This window comes from Saccoglossus kowalevskii, chromosome 12, assembly GCF_978046115.1.
Source record: "Saccoglossus kowalevskii chromosome 12, keSacKowa6.1, whole genome shotgun sequence".
Lineage (NCBI taxonomy): Eukaryota > Metazoa > Hemichordata > Enteropneusta > Harrimaniidae > Saccoglossus > Saccoglossus kowalevskii.
In genome coordinates, this window is record NC_140652.1 from 34,945,774 (window position 1) to 34,970,423 (window position 24,650).

General features: G+C 35.3%; 1 protein-coding gene across 1 annotated transcript in view; it reads right to left on the bottom strand.

The window, feature by feature from the left end:
* LOC144347580 (uncharacterized) overlaps nucleotides 1–21,684 on the bottom strand; it is a 32,796-nt gene extending 11,112 nt beyond the window's left edge. Inside the window, exon 1 of the mRNA XM_085506246.1 lies at nucleotides 21,517–21,684. The gene's annotated coding sequence lies outside the window, so the exon portion shown is untranslated. The remainder of the gene's footprint in view (nucleotides 1–21,516) is intronic.
* Nucleotides 21,685–24,650: the final 2,966 nt, after the last annotated feature.

The window sequence follows — 24,650 nt, forward strand, 5'->3', positions numbered from 1 at the left end:
CACATAGATATCCCCGGAAATGTCATGTTATGTTACTTCATCTAGATACGTCCCAGACAAGATACAAACCAAATTGGATGACCAATGTTAAGAATTTATTATTTTCCTGTAATATGCATGAGGTGTGGGAGTCGCAAGAGATATCGAACACTTAGATTGGCAAGGAGATGTCACAACTTTGGACAAACTTAATAATTATTGTAATTTTAAAACGCGCCTTGAGCCCGAGCGTTATTTGTTTGCCATTTGTATTCCCTATCGTAGGTTTATGTTATCCCGTTTTCGTTGTTCTTCTCATTGTCTTAGGATAGAAACCGACAGGAGAAATGATATCCCAAGAGATGAACGCCTTTGCCCACTTTGTGAAAACGTAGAAATTGAAGATGAATTACACTTTTTGTTGATTTGTCCCTTCTTTGATGAATTTCTATAAATAAAAAAATGTCGGTATTAACGGAAAGTTTTTGGAAGTTATCAACTCCATGTACAAGTTAACCAATGGTATAACTGAAGGATCTAAAGCTACTTGTGGTGTCCAACAAGGATGTGACATTTCTCCCATTTTATTTTATATATTTGTAAATGATCTTCCAGAAATGTTTAGTGAAAACAAATATAGTTGTATAATGCTATCGGATAAACATTTTTAACTGTCTTCAGTTAAAACAACGCCCTCTCCTGGTGGCCATCAGAATTACTGTCGGGACGAAAATATAAATAAAACCAAAACAATGAACAAACTGAACTGAACAGAAATATGAATTTCACATCGTATCACAAATATCACAGCCATAAAGAACTTTTGAATTAACATTCAATGTTAAACATTAAAAGGCAAAAAGGTATTGTTCACCAATCGCCACACTATTTTTACGTCATAATTACCGTATATATGATTAAAAATGTATGATCAATTTTTCACAGCTTTACGAATTATATGTAATCAATTATACCGATTTGCAATTGGTGCGAGTAAAGTAACACCAACACTTGGCATTGGGGGAATTGCATACAACTCTTATTGAGAATTGAAAGCAACAGTTACACAAATAAAATACTAGTGCAGACTAAGTAACCTACAGTGCAAACATGTACACAAACTGAATCGATGGGAAATTAATATTAAATAAAACAGAATTACTTTAGCAATATAGAAACAATCTAAAACAAAAGGGGTACGTCTAAGTGATCAATTCCAAGAAACTGAACTGGGAATAAGGTGAGCACCTAAACTGAAAGACAACAACCACAGTGACTGCAGTATTGTGGAAAAACATCTCAAGAATACAAATCAACAATGAAATAGAACGAGTATGCTTAGGTTGCAATTCTAAATTATGGAAGAAAGCCATGAATACATTTACTAGGGCCGGGTTGGCCTTGAAGCTATTTTTTTTTTTAATTTTTTTTTGCAGATGTGTTTTAATTACCATAATGCATCCTCTGAAGTTGTAGACTACTATAATATTATTGCGAACTAATCGCATGAACGGCAACAAATGTTCCCGAGCTAATACTGAGAACATATGGGAAGAGTGATCTAATTTCTGTGAAATACTGTACTTGACTGCACTACGTGTTTGTGACTGGGTATTCTCATTGCGTTTTAACGTCCATTTTACCATGTACATGTATTGTTACGCAAAAAGAATCAGTATTTTCACTGTGCAATATCAATAAGGAAATATAAATCGGAAAACAAAAGCCACATATCAATGGCTTAGATATAGCAGCCGTATAACATAATGACGTTTTAAATTCATACAAGTATTTAAAAATGGGATTCTTGTTGTGAATAGTTTTTTATCTATAATAGATATACAAGACTCAATGTATGGATGATAATGGGAACTCACTTGGTGTTGGCGTACCGTTCGAACGTTGCATTCACTGGCCTTGTAGCTAATGTTAGTAACATGACTGTTTTATTATTTTCAGGCTTCGCGGGTGCCTCGTTCCCACTTGTCTCAAATATATGAGAATAAATCTTTATTTCATTAATAGAGCTTGCCTTGGCCTGAGATTGAACTTGCGAAATCCCATAGATTTTGAACCTACGCATATTGTGCTGTTAGCGTTCACAGTTACTGTCACCAATAGTTAAATTAATCCATGTAAATGTCATATGCCCAGGGAATATAATTCTCGAGCTGTCTCCATTATGTTGCTGACACAGCCTGCAGAGAATATCGTACTACTGCAGTTCAAAACGAGGCGTTACGGAAGTGATCAGCTTGTTCACAGTTCAAAACGAGGCGTTACGGAAGTGATCAGCTTGTTCACAGTTCATAGCGAGGCATTATGGAAAGGATTAGTCTTGTCTCGGGCCATATAATGACGAGAAGAGAAATGGCGCGTTCAGTTTGAATTTGAGGCTAACAGTATTGTCAACCTGCGTGTACTCCGATTGCCTCCCTTGTTCACGGCATGATAAGTATTCCTGAGTTTAACATTAATTATAGATATGTATCAGATACGTTACTAGTAAACTTCCGTATTTCAATCTGACATTAAAATAATCATAAACTTGTCGATTGATGAAATATGAAACCAAATCCAATCGAATATAAAGTTCTATAATTGGTGATTTACTGCAGTCTAGACCAAGTAAGATCCAGGCTCGAATATGCATTAGCGTATTGACAAATCACAGTTCATTTTTTTAATTTCTTCATCGACAAATTAATTACAATATCATTACATTTTGAAATGTCCTATACATATCTATCTGTGGTATAGAATGGATAAAATGAGTATTTCTTGATACCACATCTGTCGACAAACAAGATGAACAAAATGGTGGATTTGATGACGTATTTTATCACGAATACATTTAGAAGGGTATTTCTTATTTATAACACGACTAACCACGAACAGGGATGTGCAATATGGTTTTTTTGATGACGAACTTCGTCATAAATATATACTGTAAAACATGTCTTTTTCGCGAGCAAGTCTTTTTCGCGAATTTAGCGAGAGAACTGATTCGCTAATTCAAGATGTCGCTAATGACTTTATTATCAATTCAAAATGGCCGCCAAACAACGAAATCAACAATGACAATAGAGATTTGCTAAATCAACATGTCGCTATTACGTCATTTTACCACAATTCGCTGAAATTGCATGCCGCTTTTTCAACATGTTTTACAGTCTTAGATATTTATAGGATTATTTCGTAATTATAATGCGACAAGTCACAAACAGGGATGAACAAAATGGAGCATTTGATGTATACTAATAAACGTGTAACGTGATATTGAATCTTTCAATTCGTACATAGCTGGCGTCATTTTTATGATATATTCTCGTGTAAAATAGTGATGAATTACATACTGCTGGAGATGGTGATATAGTTTGTTCAATCAATCAAAGTATAATCTTAATCTGTCACCAATAAATCAGTCAATGTCAATGTCAACTGGAAATATGTCTTGTGTATGAGTCGACTGTAAACAACATGGTAGGTAAAATAAAAGTGTTTGTACGTGTGTGATGTCTTTGAATATGTCCTTGAAATAACATTCGACTCAATGAATCGGGTTTGAAGATGCCGCGAGGTTGCGATGATAGTGCGTACTGTTCTAGTAATTACGGCGAGAATGTCCCTGATTCCATACAGATTAACGATTAACGAAAATGCAGTGATGTCAAATATATTTCTCTGAATTGCCATACACCTTTCGGTATTAATGAAAGCTAGAAAGGGTATTAGAGCTCAGCTGTTACATCAAGATAAAATACAATGCCGTAAGGTTGGAGCATTAACTCAGGTTTGAAATGATTACTTTATACGTGTGTCGCTTGTCTCTAAGGCAACGAGTCATTTGTAGCTGTAGTGGTGGTACGTGATCTTGAGGACTACAATTTTAAATGGGATTTGTTCATATTTATTTAGTACATTGTTTACATTCGAATGTTATCAGATGGCAGTAAAACCAACATTTTCTGAGATTCACGGTCGCGATGTTAATAGTTGTGATGGAAAATAAATGCTCTGACATGCACAATCAAATTGTTGAAACTCGCATCAAATTTAGTGTGGGTCCCATGCGACGTAAACATAGTTTGTTTATGCGAATTTATCTTACGTTAAATTTAATAACAGGTTTATACCGTATTTGATTAAACATTTCTTTTTTTCCCCGATAACACATTTTGACTAATTGTCTAGCTATTAAGGTCAATTAAATGAAGTGGCAGTGCTGGAAAATAACCATTCCGTATTCAGTTACAATCAACTCAATTACAGGCTATGTATATTCACTAAAACCCACGCTATGCGGATTTACAACTGCGCATATGTACTACGCATGTAGTATCTGTTATGTGATGTCAGAGATGGTGATTGTGTCGTATATGAATGAATGCACGATTTATATATTGAAGGCAATCCAGAAAAACTCATAAATGTACGTATGCTGTCATGGAAACTGTTAACAGACAAAACAGCAGAATCGTTTCTTTTTTATACATTCCTTTCATGGTCTGAACTCTTTATTGTAATGGCGTTCGAAAAAACGTATAACACGATCGGACAACAATACCACTGACAATCATGTCTCTATATTAAAAACTCATTAATGAAAAATGAGTCCCCTCATATAAGCCGTGTTCAGTGATTTTAACAAAAAAGACGCGTGTCGCCTTGGATACGCCATTATTTATTGCAAATGTACACAAAAAAGTAAAAGTGATGAAATGATAAAATAAAGGCAGATAGTATGTAGGAGTAATATACATTATTGATGGAGTATGTGACGCTGTTGGATGCTTTGTCCAAGTCAACAGTTGACGATTCTCCAGCTAAAAAATCAATTACGACTTCATAGCAATTGCAATACATTTATAACAATCTACATAATCACTAGCAATCTTTAAGTCGTTTCTGTGACTTCATCTAATAATTGTAAACTCGACTTTACCGTTATACCCAAGAGACTTATACAGATTACATCTTTACTTTTGTGCTGCATGGAAATACAAATGAACGATTTATTTCTGCACTCAGATCATTTCACCTATAAAAACCACCGACTATATTCATTAAATATTCGTTTTTGACATTACCATATAAATCACAAGATCACAGGGGGGGCATTACTGAATCAATGTCATGAATACGCCCTTTTATTCTATCTCGCTTTAGTTGCTAAGGAGACGGTCACAAGACGCAATTTTACTAGCACTTTTCGGTTATGTTCTTTTATCCGAATTCCCGTATGTTCCTGATAATTCATACATACAATCGCCGCTGTAGAAGATTGGCAATTCATCCCAAGCTATGATATACATGCTAATTATGGGAAATAATGAAATTACGTCCACAGATGTATTGCAGCCAATAGTGAACAAAATTCTGTGGATGTTAAGAAATAGGTAAAACATCATCGGTAGCGACGAAACATTGCTTTATTTATGCATTATGTAAACCCAGATTTAAAATTATGCTGATTCAACGTGACAAGAGGAATTATCATTACCATAGCAACTATGATAGAACTGTTATAATAATTGACTGTTATAACTATTGTATTATATTTTACAATTTTTTTATATTTTATTATATTCAAACGTTTCTTTAAACTAACATGGTGAGATCGTTAACAACACGATTTGAATGAACTTTTGATATTCTCAGTCGTAGGTAGACCCAACAGAGAGCAGCGGGCAAGACTAGTGTTTGAAATGTATGACCCCGCGTGGGAGAGAAGAAACGCTGTGGCAGCACCGTTAGAGTCCCGCAGCATGACACGAACAACTGAAAGCACCAATAATGAACCAAAAAGTAGCAAATTTAGCTTTTTCCGCAAGTCTATAAATATAAGTTCACGAGAAAATGTGCTTCACGTCATGATAACACATTGACATCGATAGAAAATTGTATATCACAGTATTCAGTGGTTGACTCGCATCAAACTGGGCATTTCAACGTACATATTCGCTCGAACTAGCTCGATTAATTGGAGTCTTTTGGGGCAAGTGAATCATTGAATATTGATAAAGAGCTGATATCGTAACGTTAACAATATGTGACTGTCAACTGTTTATACCGTATGTTGGCCTCTCTCGAGGAATCAACGCTGGCTTCTGTCTTATATAATATCACTTGTATTCAATTCAACTCTCGTATGTCAAGAATATACTGCAAGCACTGCACATAAAATGGCCATTACAGATCCTGAAGTCCGAGGTGCCCGATTATGAATTTGTGCCAGACAAGGGTTGCAAGAATTTCGATGTACATGTATTGTGGTTGTGGCTGTTTTTTGAGTCCCATGCGGCGATAACAACACACACTAAAAACGCAAAGGCTATGGCCATCTGACGCATGCGCAGGTGGCGACTTCCCCGCTTTAACTGGTTGTTACGTCTTATAATGGAAATGAACAACAGACTTGAACCGCCATGTTGCCTCGCTATGAAATTTGACGACAGGAGTTCAGAAAACCAATTTATGTCATGTTAGAAATAACCCCAAATGCCTACTATACGCTTTTGAGCATTTATTTTCGATATTGCAAGTTTTTAGGTCAACACATTGTAAACTGTTGCACTGTGACGTCGTTTTTCACATTTTTTGACTCAAATATCTGATAACGAACGTCGCCCACTGATCAGCCGTAGCCCGCGATCTGCTTTGATCGTCCATAAGATGTTTTACCAACGTGGACACGTTATCACACATACATGTACGTTTACTAACAATAGTGGCGAACAGTCTCATTTTATCTTGGACTACGAGCGTCCGGTTATTGCCAACTGCGCACGCGCAATCGCACACAACGTCAACAAGTGCGATACAATAATGCGCAAGCAAATGCGTACGTTAAAGTTGGTACGTACTATTAAAGTAGTTTACAAGTGCACGCACGATTTTAATAGATAGTGCACACTGTTAATTTCACATGCGCATGTATTTGCATAACTCGTTATTTTATATTAATAAAACACTATTTTGTGTGCTACAAAATAAACGTTAAATTAACGCTAAGTCTCAATGTGGATATTCACAGTCCACCAATTCCCCTAAGCGCTTTTATTTTTAATTTCCCGTGGGACTAAAGGTAAAAAATGCACATATATGTTATTTTCTTTTTCTGTGCTTTAGCTGATTGCCCCTTCCCGGGGTTTTGACTTTTGAGTTAATGATTCACACGGTATTGACTAGGGAGAAAGAACGAAAATTTACCAAACAACTAAAAAGACAATTCACTGACAAAGAAAAGAGGCGTTAGATACACACCAAAACTTACTGTGTATACTTACTCCGGGAAATAATCAAAACGAAACAATTACAACGAGCACGAACCAGAAGTAAGGCAGGCATGCTATAAAAAGCTGCAATAGTGTTCCATATCACATGACACATTGCATAACACTCATTAGCATAGCGATAACGATACTCTGACCTTTATTACGAGTGGCAGGTGTGGTAATTAATTACCATCGAGAGCGCAACATTTTATCGTGATCGAGATTCTCATTAAAATGTCACAAAAGTGCAGTGCACAATAGCATAATAGATTGACAGTCACGTGATATCATTTAGCAGACGACCACATCACGCTATTGTGGTAATATCACAAATGATACGCATCGTATTGTTTATCAACGGCCGTGCAGTTTAATTCAGCAATTTTTTATATGACACAATCGTCGCCAAACACTCGCATGTAGGCATGCCATCGGGTATGCGTACAATCAATATAGAAATGTGCACCGTTCTCTGTCAAATCATGAATCATATAATATTTCTCTAAATACACGACATATTATCTAACTTTAGGCTATTTACTAATAATTACAAGATATTCATTTCTACCTGGAAGATTCTTTACTGCAATGATGCCGGAACACGTGACCACAGCTCGAGGTAGCTTCGTTAAGTTAGACTAATGTAACCAATTCCCAAAAGTCAATGCGGCGCCAGTACCGGATTGGTCTCTTTACATACATTAATGATACACAAAATGAAGCCAGTAAAACGCAAGATGTTACGATTGTGGAAAGACAGATAGAGAAGACTATTACCTACCGCGGCGTCACATTTTTTAACAAATATAATTTCTTGGATCTTTCGTGGCATTATAAACTACTATTAGTACTTGAGTGTACGCATGCGTATGTGACGCCACGTGATACAGCAGCACAACAAAATTACATATACCGCGTCATTAATATCGGCTAATGAATACATTGTGTAGGAAATTAAAATAATGGTATATTGTTCTAGGTTTGAATATATCGTCTGTATCGGTGTTGATAAACGTCCATTGACGTGAATGGGATGGCCCCCTGATTTTATCGACCATGATATAGGGAATAAGTTATCTTTCTTCTAAAAGAGTGGGGGGGGGAGTAATTCCAATTTATGATGACGAAGTACGTTCAGGAAACTCTTATAGTGACGCAAACTAAAGTGAATGAAACATTGACATATAATGTTTAAATAAGCAGTGTTTTAGCACAATTTTAAAGACGAAATACATTGCTGTTGCGATATTTCTATACCTCCCTACCTCCCTTGTAGTGAAGATGGTTGTGTATGTTAAATCAAGAGCAATAGAACCCCTGTACCTTGTCATTTCTAGCACACAGCCTTACTACAAATCTGCCCGAAACGTTGACACAACACAATTATTCTTATTTCCGAGAGAGACAATTTAAAATGAAGATTAAAAGGGCTTAGCATAATTAAAATACTCCATCAACGTCGTAATGCTCGTCTTGTTTTGAGTAGTCTGAATGACCGAGACGCAGACTTTGTTTTCCATCTTGTTTTGCAGTAACCATGACTGCTGATGATTACCTGCAATATAGCGGGTGTGGAACTAAATTGGTAACGCTGATGGAATGGCGGCGATACTAATCCGCAATTTGTATTGAATTAATAAATGCCCTTTTTTGAAAAAAAAAATATGTCTTCCTGATGATGGTTTCTTTCTAGTATTCCTTCTCCAGCTAGTCATTTAGCATCAATTAACATACACATATTTGTGTATTATTGTTACCTTGCTATCTCAAATAACACATATGGTTAATAGTTTATATATTTATATATATTTATATATGTCACATGTATGTCGTCCAATCAGATAAAACCGTGTGGTATATTCCATGCTCATGCTGCATACACAGTGGTACTACTAGACGACACTATAACGTAACAGTAATTCACAATAAATGGGGATTACAATCTCCACATTGTTTTTTACCTGTGAGTACTGGTAAGCGTAAACGAGATTTATCGTACTCTCCTGGAAATAAATGTATGTGTAAATATTGACACAACATGATTAACCTTTGGCTACGAGAATATTTTTCTCATATTTATTCTAGGTTGGTGATATTAAAGCTATAATTTAAAAACATAGCACAAGAGGTAATCTCATAAGCCGTTTTGATTAAATTTTGGATGCTATAATAATCTGAGTAGTAATGTTTAAATCACCTCGTTTGACCGTCACTATGTTTGTTCTATTTTTATGTTTTATAGCATTTAGAAATATCACTTACAATTTTGAAATATTGATGTGATTATTGCCTTTCCTTTCGGTATTATCCCAGTAATCGTGAAATATAGTCATGTATGTATTATTCTACTCGTTTGTTTGTTTGTTTGTTTGTTTGTTTGTGCATTATCCTGTTTTGATATAAATACTACCTCAGGCTAATGAAAGCTATATATGAAGTATGTCATGTTTTATAAGCATTTTGTATTATCGTAATATGATATATATATATTGTAGAATTATATTGGCGATGACTTAGATTGGCCGTGTTAATATCATACACGTGACGTAGTATACCAATTGTTATAATCCCTATGACGTCACTGCCATTAGTAGCTGATTATTCAATTATTGTGTTACATGTTTAATCATTAATGAAACTATCACATACAACGCTTGGTTACTTTTAATTACCGTGTTCAATGTTATTTAGGGCAGCAAATCTGAATATAGGGATTAAGTTTAATTACTTGTATACAACAGAATTGACTAAAAATATTAATATGTTTAAATATAATCATATGATTTATCTGCAGTTGAACATGTTAATCATATCTTTACATTTCAAAGTACTGATCGTAATTATTAAACGATTTCATTTCTGATTTCATATACTAGATTTCTCGGTTTCATATAATTTTTGTTTTTAAGATTTCCTCCAAAATATTAAAATTAGTGCACTATTATAAACACGTCACTGAGCCCACCCCGGCCCCGGCCCCGGCCCCGGCCCCACCACTCCAATCCCATTCACACTTACTCACATAATGCTCTGCTACTCATTTGCATATACACCATTTCTATAGATCGCGTGTGCATTCTATATCTCTACGTCACAGTTCTTTCAATGGAATATAATCAACTTGCGTGCTGTCAACACAATAAAGTAGACGTGTTTCATTTTAATGTGAGTGAGTATTTAATAACTATTAATAAATAATAACAGTCGCTTTATATTGTTAGGCTAATTTGACATACATTATTCTTTCAACCTAAATAAACTCGTACATATATTCATAGCGGCGATAATTGATGTATATCCATGAATATGGGTTGTGGATTATTTTCTCAAATCACGTGACTTGTATAGAAACATCGGTACTGATTGTGCAAAATTTGGTTCGCGCTAAGTCGAGTATTTTTTCATACCCCGGCATTGAATTGCTTAGGTATATCAATTTGAATTACCAATAATATTACTGAAATGTAATATAGAAAAAAAACACCCATTAATTGTTTCAACACGATGATAGCGTTGACGACAGCATCAATTATAATTACAGAACACATTAGAATATTATACTTCGTTGTGTTAACAGTGAATAGCTTTTATTACAGACTATTTAATTAATAGATTATTTAATTAATAGATTTAATTTATTAAGGTAAATGTACTGCCAACATGTTTGTTGTCACCGATCGTCGCGTCGTCGATATACCTCCCAAGAAAAAAGTAAAATACTGTAAGCCGACATTACGTTCCCTAAAACCGAAAACTTGAATTTACAAGAAGATGGAAGATTTCTTCTTTGCACAAAATTGTTTTTAATCGAAGATTCAACATCAGCAAATAGCCTGTTTGTTTGTTTGTTTGTTTGTTTGTTTTTCGTGTCTCTGTTTATTTGGCTGGTTGGTTTGTACGCAATGAACGCTTGATTCTAATTACTTTCGCTACTAACCAAGTGAGTTTGAACTTTGTTGAGAAAACATTGTTACTGATTCGTGCATGAAGTTAGTTCAAGCGCCTCCAGATGTATGGGACTTAGTGACGCCAGTACGGCGTGAAGTTATCGATAACGACAACTTGTCACACTCCCGTATCACACTACATGCAACCGTGCAAGATATGTAAATTAACAACAAATTCGCAGGGAATGTGTAAAGTTGAATATGTATTGGAACCGTATTACCATATTTGAACACATTATATTCATGACATTATAACAAGCATGTTTGGAGTTAAGCATACAATCGGAACAGTATTAACATATTTGAATACTTGACATAGTTCTAATAAAAACAATTATCCAATTTACTATTTCATAATTTGCCTTTAGTCGAGAGAAAATAGTGTTGTTAAAAACAATGTGCCGCTCACTATATCCACGGTCAGCTACATCCAAACTTAGAAATTGAATCGTGATAGGTAAACAATTATCGAGGTAGGAGCTGATTATCCCCATTAATAAGTAAAGGAGAACAACGTTGTAAGTTTAATTTTATTACAACTAACGGCAATTGTATCTCGAGAGAGTTTTATACTGCTTTCCACAGAATTACTTAATGCAGAATTAGAATTACTGCCCCGGGAATCGGGAAAAGAATCGGAATTTAGCCAAAGCTATTTGATCTGTCATTTATTGTCTTGACCTTTTGAGCTCAGTAATGGGTCATGCATTATTGACAATTATTTTTGGACGTTCGGACATATACATACTAAATCTTTTACATTATATTGAATGTTTTACATAATGATGTATACGGAATATTTCACATAGTGATGTATGCTGAATATTGTACATAATGTATATACTGAATGTTTTACACAATGATGCATACAGAATGTTTTACATAATGATGTAAAATTAATGTATCACATAATGATGTATACTGAATGTTTCACATAGTGATGTATATTGAATGTTTTACATAATGATGTAAAATTAATGTATCACATAATGATGTATATTGAATGTTTTACATAATGATGTATATTGAATGTTTTACATAATAATGTATATTGAATGTTTTACATAATGGTGCATACTGAATGTTTTACATAATGGTGCATACTGAATGTTTTACATAATGGTGCATACTGAATGTTTTACATAATGATGTAAAATTAATGTATCACATAATGATGTATATTGAATGTTTTACATAATGATGTATTTTGAATGTTTTACATAATGGTGCATACTGAATGTTTTACATAATGGTGCATACTGAATGTTTTACATAATGGTGCATACTGAATGTTTTACATAATGGTGCATACTGAATGTTTTACATAATGGTGCATACTGAATGTTTTACATAATGGGGCATACTGAATGTTTTACATAATGGTGTATACTGAATGTTTTACACACTGATGCAGACAGAATGTTTTACATAATGATGTAAAATTAATGTATAACATAATGATGTATACTGAATGTTTCAGATAATGATGTATGCTGAATGTTTCACATAGTGGTGTATATTGTTTTTTTACGTAGTGATACATAGTGAATGTTTTGGTTGAGGTTTCAAGAATTATTTTACTGAGGAGAAAGCAAGGGCAGCAATTCAAATCTAAATCAAATACCTGACCAGAAACATTATATTCATGGTCATGCGACTATCACATAATGTATCACATAATGATGTATACTGAATGTTTCACATAGAGATTTATGTTGAATGTTTTACATAATGATGTATATTGAATGTTTTACATAATGGTGCATACTGAATGTTTTACATAATGGGGCATACTGAATGTTTTACATAATGGTGTATACTGAATGTTTTACATAATGATGTGAAATTAATGTATCACATAATGATGTATACTGAATGTTTCACATAATGAAGTATGCCGAATGTTTCACATAGTGATGTATATTGATTTTTTTATATAGTGAATGTTTTTGATTGAGGTTTCAAGAATTATTACTGAGGAGAAAGCATATTCATGGTCACGCAACTACGACGTTTTCTGCCTGATTGGGAAATGCGAGATAAACGACTGAGACACGTTTTGTGAATAACTTGTTATACCTTGTAAAAACTCACGGCTTGACAGAAGAGGCATTATTCTCACATTTAATAGCCTTCTTTTATTTAAAAAAATAATTTATCATCGAAGTAATCACAACACTTCATTAGGAAAACATCAATGTGTAGGCCTATATAACTATGATTTAAGATGCTTCACACACGAAATATGTGTTGTAATAAATGACAAGTCTGTTATCGTCACGAGTCTCGACCATGAGACATGAAAGCACACGTCTTGAATAATAGGATCGTGTTGACAGCGAGCAGATTATTCCAAGCCTAGATAATATGACAATATTGTTGTTACTACCCCGGCAATATACAATGCATTTCAATTGCATAGCTTGGCTTTATTTATATGCCACGGTAACTGTTTCCTGCTCAACTCAGTGAATACTACAATCAATACGTATGTTGTCATTTTATTAGCGTGTGTAATACAAATTCAATTCTGAACGAACAACTGGATTGTTGTTTTTTGAGTCTGTAATTCATTACGTCATCAACGCGGAGGCTCATTCAAGGTTGCTCAATGACACATACTGTGACCGTCTCGTGTGTGTCCCCAGCAAAAGCATATTTTGCAATACTTGGAATAAGCCTTATATATCTACCAAGACTTACTAATTAATAACTTTATTACACTACCGAACCATCAGCGGATTCAGTATGGTAAATAAAAGAAAGTATTACAAGACTAGGACAATTCTAAATACAATACAATAATAGAAAATAAGAATAAAATAAAGACCGAGTTAAAATAAATGTTATAACGATGACTAGAATGAATACAATCAAAATAAAAACTGTTTCAAATAAATGATTATAATTTAGGTGAAGTGATTACATTTTTTTTATTTTGGTTTAAATATTTTGTTTTTTAAAATGTTGACAGAGGTATACTGTTATTTTCACTATTGATGTAAGTGTTATTATTCGTATTTTTAATGTCGTCATTGCATTTAATGTCTTAATTGTCTTATTGTGATCGATAGATATTTGGCTTAAAATAATTACTTACATGGACGAACAACAAAGTAAACATGATGATGCATTAGACTTTTCAAGAGATAACAAAAATACCAACGTTCGGTTGTCTTATACAAATTGGTTCGTCATTTGTTTTTATCTCAGTCATTTTGGTAATTTTGGAAGAGGGTTTCGATATCCAGGCCAGTTTTCGTCAACTGAGCAGTGTGTTTCTTTTCTTTTTTTCATTCATTCACTTGAGGCCTGCCATTGTTTGATTACAACTATGTATTGATTTGAACATGACAATGGTCTACACCACTATACTTGTCAATACGCAATGGTAAGACAAGATCATCATGCATATGTACAGGTATGTGTGATTGATATTAACATTGACAGTTTGCTTTAACTTTGGTACAGTTCATGGACTGCACAAATAATTTGGCGTTTTTACATTACCATACATTACTCAAATATACTAGTACTTTGTAATGAAGAAAGACAACATCCGTCAGGGTTGTCTGTCATAGTAATGTAATAAAATACACAGCTCTTGGGCATAAGTAATCCAACCTGGCACATAATTACCCATTTGTAATATAATAACGGGTACGTCTGTATATCTTTAATCACGTTATTTATTTGTCTTGTCATGACATTTAGTATGCACATTTTAAAGCACATTAAATCACGCTGACATTAATAAACGGATTTATTGTTTGGAATTAAATATATTTCAAATTATTGGCAGAATTATATTAATCCCTTGAAATACCAATTTATGATATGGAAAATGTTCAGAATAATCCTCTACAAATTATTTTCAGATGTCACGAGCTAAGGTCATCACACAAATCATGATGAATAAGCATTTGTTAATGTTGAATCGAATACAATAGGTATTTCACATGTATATTATTATATATTAGGCACATTGACGTGATAAAACAAGTAAATATTGCAGACAATGTCCTTTCCCGCCGTTTACTCCAAATAATCGTATTCATTCTTTTTGTTTTTGTATTTTGAATCAAACATCAAACATACATATAATGCATCTATGGGATGTACTGAAGCCATAGCGAATATAATCAACTGCACATACCCATAATAACTTTTATTTAGCTTCTGAACCGTGTGCTAACAGCCAGAAGAACGACTCCATCCGAGGATGAGTGTATGAATTGATAAAACACGACCTCTGTTTTAAATGAAAGTAATCTATGTGACGTACTGCACACTTTGTACAGGGCGTATAATCGACTAAATAACTTGTAGTTAAATATTGATTAACATACTCCAAGTACGACTGTATGAGATGTTAAGTGTTACTCTGATGTTATAAATCATAACATAAGCTGTGCAATAATAACAATACAATACAATATTGTAAGGTAGGCGTATATATTATAATAACGGCAATAATAACTCATATATTGATAGGATTATTAGGGGTTATAAGAGGGTATTGTTTACGACTCTGTTGCCATATTGTCTAGCTCTGGTGTACAGACGATAAAAAAAACGAGTGTGTGCACGTGGTTCATTACAGTTGTGATATCAGGAAATGTGTGTATCTTTGTTTGATGTGTGTGGATTAGAGAAATGCTACACGATATTCCACCCTTCACAAAATAAAACCTGCAATTCTGTTCACATTGTTTTCTAATCTGAAACATCCTATGTAGTTCCATGGATTCCATCTTTATTTATTTAAATAATTAATTATATATTTTATTTTTGTTTATCCATGTCTATTGTTTTGGTTTTACTTACTTTTTCAGTTTTTCATATATTGTCGTTTTCGTATACCTTATAACGTTGTATGCGCGAGTCGGTAATCGCACACTATGAACGAGTTGGTGACGTCATCGAACAAATATTACGCGCGCCTGCCGCAACTGGTCGATTGCCTGTTGTAATAAAATTCTTTTTACATCGTGCGATATTTTTGCTTTTTTACCACGATTTGGACCAGAAATTACGTATTCAGACATGTCCTAAATGTCTGCTAAATCTGTCTTTCTGAATATAAATATAACATGACATGTCTTAAAGCGCGGTGGTCGTCGCGCAGCGCGTGTTCGAATTTCATGTAAATAAACAATGTATTTTACACGCGTTCATACGTCGCTATGAGTCCCATATCGAACAGAACGCGGCACGACGACTGCCGTCCTTTAAATATCATCTACACCATATATTAGCCCATGCATCTTATTCGTAAATGGCGTGTTTTCTGTCGTAGGCATTGTTTACTAGTGCCCTTTTGGACGTCCATTCGTCCGTCCGCATGTGCGTTTATGTGCTACGGCGCCTGCCCCTGTATCTCAGACATGCATGCATTGGCCGATCAACTTTATACACGTAATACATCGTGGCATGCTTATCCACGTGCATTTGTGATCCAATTCAACACGGCCGAATGACGGTCATTTTAGTGCAAACATTTGTCATTCCGAAACCTGATGTCGATTTCGTATGGGCTGATACTGTCGAAACGTCCTGACTACAAGGTCACATGCACGTCACTTTTATTCTTATCATATTCATAATGGCCAACAATGACTGATGTTTTATTAAATTTTCAACACCTTAAAAAAGGAACACCTTAAAAAAATTGACAAGAATTGATTGTTCAAATAAATGGTTATGTTGAATGATATTTACAAGTAATCTATCACTGTACCGTACGGTCTATGGCAGTAACTCTTTACATCCCATCTTAAAAAACGGGTGTTAATTTCATTTTTAAAAACTGTTCTTTTATTTGCCTACATCCTGCTAAATGACTGTATTGAATGTCATCAAGGATTTCATTATAATGCGTCGCTAAATTCAAATATTTAGCAATGTTTAGTCTAACCAACTTTTAAAAAATCTCCTAAACGTCTTGAATGACGTTACTTTCTTGTTTGTCTTTCAACAGTGGTGCATAATTCAGAGATATTTCCAAGAAACGTAATCGTTTATAACGGACTGATGTGTCGTTGGAGGCAATATTTGACAAAACTTTTGTATGTCTAATCTGGCAAAACAGTGAAAAGATTGATTTAGAGCAACAGTGATCATGGAATATCATGTTGCCATGGAAATCCCCCAGAGACTATCGTTCTCCTTGGGGTAATGCTTTTCACGTTTTCTGTACGTAGAAGCAATAGCAAGCACCCCGAGTTATCTCCTATATTACCGAATATTCAAGTTGACTTCATTTAAATGCACATCTACGTTTTTTAGCTTCGTCCTTGGAGACAATCATCTTGTAGAACTATTCAGCGCTATTTTATACACGACTGCTCGATCGGTGATGATTGAGTTGTATTCAATGTACACGTACCAGTCAAATTGCACGTTTTGCACCCCAAGCTTATCCATTGTATTTTCTTTTTCTATGATCAAATGAGATTTTATATATTTAATATATGTATATATATAAATACTACTTTCTAGATGGGATTTCGCCCTGAATATAAAGTAGTAAATACAAACAATCCTCGGGGCGGAGCTACGTCACGGACGTTCTACGTTGCTAAGACGCGCACCATTGTACCACGTATTTCTATGGGCTTTGTGCGCGCTGCTGTGGAACGCCGGTGGAGCCGGTGAAAACTCGAGAAAACAACACAAACTCAACTTTGAAGTAATCCCGAACAACCAAATTCATATATGTTACACACGTAGGGCTAATCTTGTTACACTGTTCAGGGGACTCTCAACAACCATCGCAAAGTACCGTTTTCTGCGAGTTTTTGGTCTTTGTTTTCACCGCGAGGGTTGCCAGGCGGTAGAAAATGCCCGGATGTCCGTCCCCGAGGATACTAGTATATTGGGTATTTGTCTTTGTTTACAGACTTAAAATTGCCCGCTGTGCATGTCACACAAATCATGTCAGAAATAAAACCTAATGTCACGAGATTAAAGCACACAATACTTGTAATAGTAATGAAAACATAAAACAGTGTTGTTACTCGTCCGGTGTGTTTTATCACTAACAACTTTATATATAACTTATCATGTGGTGGGAGTATACGATACATTTGTACTACTTTCTCATATAAACTAGTGCACTTTACGCCATTAATCAATGCGACAGACGGGAGAGTTTAAGAGCAGTGTTTCTGTGTACAGGCGGATTGGTTTGCGTAACTACGAATTGTAAAACACTTATGCATTCGTTCCAGAAATGCCATTTTCGTTGTAACTGTGTTTATTAACTATAATGTATTAACAGAAAAACATTTGTCCGAACATCTATGACAATCACCGAGGTTCTCAAGTCTATAATTCTTCCAACACAGGTTTCACGCTTTCCTGTTTACTTAACGTCACTGAAAATCAGACAACGGCGGCATGAACACACAGTTCAGACACAGTTGCCAGATGTGATTTACGCCACTGGCATGAAAAGACGACGACTCGAGATACTGGATTACAAGATAAAGCTTAGGTAAAATGACAAATACGTTTGGAACACGTGCACATGGGTCTTATGGTGGTTCCACGGGAAAGATATCGATTTTACGTAATTCATTGTCGTGTTATTACTGGTTGTCAGCAACGAGACACGTGTACTGAATTATATCGTATAGGGGAGGATATTCTCGTTCTTAGTGACGACATCGTACTGATGGTGAATGGGATAGAAGATGATACTATTTATTTGGAATATGATCACGCGTAATTATTGAGAACACATTCAAGAGTTCGAACCAAGACGAGAGAAAAGACATTTTATTTGAATAAATTATTGGCGAAATGCATCAATTGAAGACAATTGACGGTACGTTTGATGTTTCGGAACAACTGATATAGCAAATTGACAGACTTTTCCGAGTTCTATTTTTAACCATAAAACACTTTATTCCTTTTAATAACTGTGTGTGCTTGAGGAAAATACACAGGCTCATAGAAATGCTCCACATACCGTGATTTTGCTCACATGGGGACCGTCAAAGTATAAACGAACGCTGGTAAACAATTGGTAACGCCTATAGCTATTAAGTCTCTGTCTCATTGGCCGAATTACTGCCTTCAAGCAAAATATAGATTTCATATAATTTGTTTACAATGCTTGAAATTCATAAACATTTATAAATATTTTATATAAAAAATCACGCCTTTATTGTGTACAAACATAGACATGTTGTGACATGTACGATCAGTGTATACGTATGGTAACGCACTGAGTGGATATGCAAATGTCTACACAGGCACACTGGAACGCGGATGAGCGAAGTTCATTGTACAAATCGTTATTTGTTAAATGCGTATTTTCCATCGGTGTGAGAAAATATAAATATTGTTGCACTGTCCAGTCGGTTTGAGGTATTGTTGTTACATTCGAAGCGTTTCCATAGAAACCAACTTACTTACACAGTATTCATTCGCCTCAGTAATGACATGTAGCACCTGCGAATTTGACTTCTTTAAAATAAAATAAAATATAATTACGTTGCAGCTACATGGAGTGATAATAAGGTTAGTTTCTGTATTCAAGAATATTTTCGTTGAAAAGCGTCCTCTAGTGGCAAAACCATAATCCCAAATAAATCATATCTTGTGTATATATATTATTCCCCATGCCGAAGGCAGGTATACCACGAGATATTGCATAATTCATGACATATATGTATGAGCAGTATATGAGTGCATATATGAAGTAAATTGCTGTTATATCAGCATTATTTTCCCGTAGTTGTTGGCGATGTCAACGTCGAAACACAATAATTTTCATGGCGCTCGTACACTGGTACAACATAATGGAATATACAGAACATTCTACGTTGCTGAGACACACATCACTGTACGATGTATTTCTATGGGCTTTGTTTGAGCTGCTGGTGAACGCCGGTCGAAGAGTCAGTGAAAACAGCTAAAGTCAAGGAATCAGAACAAACTCTACTTTAAAGTTTTCCTGAGCAACCAAATTTATGTATGATATACATGTGGAGGCAATCGTGTTACCCTGTTCTGGGAAGTTTCAATAACTATCCCAAAATACAGTTTGCTGAAAGTTTTCGGCCTTTACTTTCACCGTGATGGTTGCCGGACGGTGAAAATACCCGGATGTCCGATTCCAAGAATAAAGCACCAAACCACGGTACAAGACAAGTACGAGACAATAATGGGTATGGGCAAATATCATTGAATAAGACATCACTGATAACAGAAATATATCATTTTGAATGTACATTTCACTATGAACGGGAAGATTCTGGGGGAGATATCATGGCGAAGATGACAGACATCACAGCCAACAGAAATATATCATTTTGAATGTACATTTCACTATGAACGGGAAGATTCTGGGGGAGATATCATGGCAAGATGACAGACATCACAGCCAACAGAAATATATCATTTTGAATGTACATTTCACTGTGAACGGGAAGATTATGGGGGAGATATCATGGCGAAGATGGGAGATATGACGAATGCGGCAGATAATATTGCGGTTACAAACCTATAGATACAGCGGAAATCGGTTTACCTCGACAGTTTAATATGAACGGGGTAAAACTTTATTTTGTTTGGTGATTTACTCATACAAACATCGGAAGCCAATCCTGGGCACAGCCGGTAAGGTTGTGTATGCAAAGATCAGTCTAAACTGAAACTGGTGGTGCATGTTTAACGACACACAGTACGGTGGTAATTGTGACGTCTTTTATTTTGAGTAATTATCGTCAACCATGTATATAATATCGCTTGGCTGTATAGTCTACTCGCTTTGAGACGAAATGTAGACTATTTGGCTCATTTGATTAAAACACGGTGCCACTAACCAATTGTCCTTTCAGAGAAACAACCATTGATTGCTTTGACATTTCACATACAACCAATGTTATCGTTGCAAAGACTGACAGATATGGCGAATAGAGCATGTGTTAGTGCGAAGGAAGTATTTTAGATATCGTTCCACGCGGAGAAAATGTCATTTACAATATATATTATTCAGATATATTTTACGCCTATTCGCCATTTATTGACTTACTAGTCACGTGTTTTGTTCAGATAATAAATCAACATTGTTATGAAATCCCGTATTAAATTCAGTGCAGTCCTCATATATTGCGCTCAATTTATTTTATGTAATCTAAACCGTCAATTGGGGAAAATACCAAGATAAAGCCAAGCGGCTTGTAGGAATATTTTTTACGCTCCACCCGAACGATTGCATTTTTTACGTCCGTGGCGCGGCACACACGATTCACTCGGTGCGACCACGCATCCTTCAGAATCAATAAATCTGTGTCACTTACCTCAAAAAAGCCAACTTCTTGGATTAATAAAAACCTTCCGACCAGTGTCAGGATTATGTACACTGTACTTCAATACTGTATATTGTGTATATATGTCTTTCCTTTTACGTGATATCTACGAAACAGAGCACGTCATCACGCCGATGAAACCAAACATCACTGTATGCTGTCTCGTAAAATGGAGGTAAAAAACGCTGTTCCATTTAACGTGTACATTCCCACTAAAATGATTGTTCTGTTGTGTCGCGAAGGCAACGATCCCCCTGATACGTGTAGCGAGCTGGCTGTTTATTCTGAGCAGCACACATTTTTTTGCGTAATTCTGTTTCAATGACATCTGACAGGCACTATATAGTATAACCAGTTAGTTGGTCATGACGTGGTTGTCATGACAATGAATCATAATGCTCGCATGCTTATTGGTCCTTATGGAGGCAGTAACACGCACTAAGCATGTGCTTTATCGTTACACGTAAAACGTTGATAGAAACGTACATTTGTAGAAAGTACACGCGTCCCTGTGTTGTGGTCCATGACACGGAACATTCAGAAACTCCCTGCAACGAGTTTTTGAAATATAAATGTCTTGACAGAGATTGTAATAATCACTTTAGAACTCTATGATGCATAACACAATGGTAACTATGTTCAGTTAATAGCATTATCGGAGTGGATTTATGTTCGACCAGTGAAACTATAGTACATACTTCCCCGTGTCGACTCGCACCATATAGCGTCCAGAGAACGTATAATTGTGACCCAGGGAGATAAGCATTACCGCGGATTACGGGAACTTGTTTTAAAAAGGGTTTACCATGCTGTAAGATCATTTTCGCACGCCAAAGTCAGTTTATTCAGCCGCTCTTCAAGTTTTTAGAGATGAGGTAATTCGATAATTAAACTTTCTACTATTACATTTGCCATAGGTTACGGCAATTTCGAATGTAAGTATGTACTAGAAGCGCGTCTAATCAAATATGTGTATTTCTCTGCGGCCAAATTAATTGTTTTTTGTGTCAAATAAAACACAATCACGCAAAGATTCGGGTTGTGGGGTGAGTATGTTCACATCGAATTCACGAAACCACGTGACGTCTGTGGAAGATAAATAAATGAATAAATGAATAAATTCTGAATTGTAAAAATATACGTGGACAGGTACTAGTCGCATATTGAAATATTTGTATGAATGTTTAATGAATTTCTGAAACGAATCTAAAATTAACGTTTTCAGCACCAAAGACAGCTTTTGTTACATTTCAAAAACATTCGAGTGGTTTTTGGTTAAGATTTATATAATCGATGAGATGGAAGCATTTTCTCAATTTTTCACAACAATGGATATGACGTCACACTTTACCCATAATCATTTGCCGGGGAATATTGGTGAAAATTCGAATATCTAGAGAAAGAAAAGTGATATACAAAAACTGTAAATTGCAGTCTCCTACACTTCCGGAGGTCTTTCTTTTGGCTTGTTTTTCCCTTTAAACTCATTGGATAGTCAGAAACGTATATGGGTTTTAAAACACTGTAGGACATCACACGGTTTGTTTGCAATAATCCCTTGACTTTATTGAAACGGGTTAATATATGAATAGCACATTTCAGAGATAATATTATCGGTGAGTTGATAGTTTTCCCTCTGGGTGTACCAAGAATATACCATGGCAATGGAATGGTGTCCATGTTGAGTAGCTCGCGGGTCATTTTATTGAGTGTTTTAAGAAAAAGAGCCAGTCTCGGACATTCAACAAAGATGTGCATCAAATCATCGTGTTCGTTACAGAAAAGACATTCATCTGACGTACGTATTTGAGATTTTAATAAATAACCACCTGTAGTATATGCAGCGTGCAAGAAACGCCACTGTAGAATGTTGTCCTTTTTTGTGGTTGGAAGAAGGTAGCAATCTGTGAAATTAGGTTTGTCGGCAGGGTTGAGTTAACAGAACATTATCACTCTGTGTGATTGCTTTTGAGAGTTTTTAGTAGAAGAAATTTGTATATTCACCCCTTGTCAAATGTGTAGTCAGCAGACAATTTAAAGCGGGAGGGTCGTCTCCTGCGCACGCGCGGGAATTGAGTCCCAAGCGATGATAACAACACACGCTAAACACGCAAAGGCTCATGGGTAGACGTATGTTTATAAACATTGACACGCTATGGCCATCTGACGCATGCGTAGGTGACGACACCACCGCTTTAAGAGAATGTCATTGCCTTCATCAATAAAAATTAATTCAAGTGTGTAGTTATTGTCAGGTATTTGTATTTCACTTGTTGTATTGTGATTGTTAATAATTCATTCCCATTGAGTTGGTATGGCTCGGTGTGTAACGTCAAAGGCCATATCAAGCACTCTGAATATATACTAGTAGTACACAAATCATTACATTAAATGTAGTAAAGTGTAAACAATATTTCATAACTTTGTTTTTTATAGTGTTTCCAAATTTGTAAAGAAAGTTCCCGATTTCCTCAGAAGATTTAAATTCAAAAGAATATCGATGACTTTAAAAAGCGGTGACATTAAAAAAATGCTACGTGTCGAGTTAGCAAAATAACTTCTATAGCTTATTATTAGACATCTAACGAAAATGCCAATAATCTCATTGAATGAAAATGCTTCTTGAAATAACGAAAATAGCAACTTGCGTACGTGAAAATATCAATGCATTGTAGCAACTAAGAAAACGATGTAGATAGACCGTATGATCAGATTGAATAGTCACGTTTCTCTTAGTCAAGTTCACCTGAATGAAGTACCCATCAAATTCAAAAGAACCGCCCCGTAATGTGGGGGTTACTCGAAACAAAACACGCTGTATGTTTGGATGTCACCGGCAAACATCGAATAGTTCTCCTAGCACGCCTGAACTCTGAGGTACAATAATTCAAGGTCGGTTTTTCAAGGTTTTCACAATTGTAAATGTCGGTTCATTTCTTCGGAGCCAACGAAAATAATTTAATGATGACGAATTGGAATTTGAACCGAGAAAATAAAACATATATTGGTATAACTTACTTTTTAGTTCGCCGCTTAGTGATTTGTACTGCAAATATCAATGAGCTCACCGAGAGTATTTAAAAATACCATAGTCAACATCGTCTTCAAATACAGAAAAATGAATG